At 62.1% G+C, this 1,361-nt stretch overlaps 1 long non-coding RNA gene across 1 annotated transcript; it reads right to left on the reverse strand.

Annotated features, from left to right (window-relative positions):
- Positions 1–336: 336 nt before the first annotated feature.
- Positions 337–1,361, reverse strand: LOC108446442. The gene is made up of 3 exons (XR_001861613.1): positions 1,307–1,361; positions 1,186–1,228; positions 337–435 (listed from the first exon to the last, which is right to left on the reverse strand). It is a non-coding gene; the product is annotated as an uncharacterized LOC108446442 (long non-coding RNA).

The following is a 1,361-nucleotide window of genomic DNA, read 5'->3' on the forward strand; positions in this document are numbered from 1 at the left end:
CTCCCCCCCCCAAGCCCGGCGCGCCGCCCGCCCCTTGCCCGCGTTAAAAATGGCGCCGCTTGTAGTTCCGAGCGCGCTTCCGGGTTCTCGACGCGCGCCATTGGTTGCAAGCGCTGTCAATCAAAGGAAGCTTCCGCCCGCCCTCCCTGGGCTGCGCCATTTTGGACCGGGGGGAGGAATAAACGGGGAAAAGCCCCAAAATTGTCCTTTTTCAGCCCAAATGGCGCTGTTTAAATGCTCAGTGACGTCACTGCACGCCTCCTCCCCCTCTGCAGCCGTGCCGCGCTGCGATTGGCCCCCAAAATCCCCACCAACACCTCATTGGCTCCCCCAACCCCCCCCGCCCATGCAAATGAAGGGGCGGCGCTTCCTCACTCACGGAAGGGGGAGAAGCGGAGGGGGCGGAGCTTGCGGCGTTGGGGGCGTGGCTTCGGCCTGAATTAATGACGTCATTAATGAGGTCATTAATGACTTAACGAATGCATTACAGTTCATCCCAGTCCCCTCCCAGTTTACCCCAGTAACCTCCCAGGTTTTCCAGGTCTCTCCCAGTTCCCTCCCAGTCCCTCCCAGTATGGCCCAGTGACTCCCCAGGAAATTCCCAGTTCATCCCAGTGTTCCCCAGTCCAAACCAGTCCCTCCCAGTTTCCTCCCAGTTCCCTCCCAGTGCCTCCCAGTTCATCCCAGTATGGCCCAGTGCTCCCCAGTGCCCTCGAAGTCTCTCCCAGTTCCCCCTAATTCTCTCCCAGTTCAGCCCAGTCCCCTCCCAGTCCCTTCCAGTTCCATCGCAATCTCTCCCAATCCCCTCCTACTCCCTCCCAGTCCCTCCCAGTTCCCTCCCAGTTCATCCCAGTAACTCCCAGTGCCCTCCCAGTATGGCCCAGTGACTCCTCAGGAAGTTCCCAATTCATCCCAGTGCTCCCCAGTTCCCTCCCAGTCCCTCCCAATCCCCTCCCAGTCCATCCCAGTTTCCCCTAATTCTATCCCAGTTCATCCCAGTTGCCTACAGTGACCTCCCAGTTCCCTCCCAGTCCCTCCCAGTGCATCCCAGTCCCTCCCAGTCCCTCCCAGTTCCTCCCAACCCCTCCCAATCCCTCCCAGTTCCCTCCCAATCCCTCCCAATCCTCTCCCAGTCCAGCCCAGTTCCCTCCCAGTCCCTCCCAGTCCCCTCACATGGCCGCTCACCTGGGCGTGGCTCTCCCACCCGGAAGTGGCCTCGGCACCGGCGCTGTGGGCGGAGTTTCGAGCCGTTCACCCCCCCTCATTTGCATACAGCCCCGCCCCACCCCCTTTAAGCCCCGCCTACCCGCGTGGGCGTGGCCGACCTCCAACCAATAGCGGCGCAGGACGGGCGGGGGGCG

The sequence above is a fragment of the Corvus brachyrhynchos genome, unplaced genomic scaffold (genome assembly GCF_000691975.1).
Source record: "Corvus brachyrhynchos isolate BGI_N302 unplaced genomic scaffold, ASM69197v1 scaffold725, whole genome shotgun sequence".
In the NCBI taxonomy this organism is placed as follows: domain Eukaryota; kingdom Metazoa; phylum Chordata; class Aves; order Passeriformes; family Corvidae; genus Corvus; species Corvus brachyrhynchos.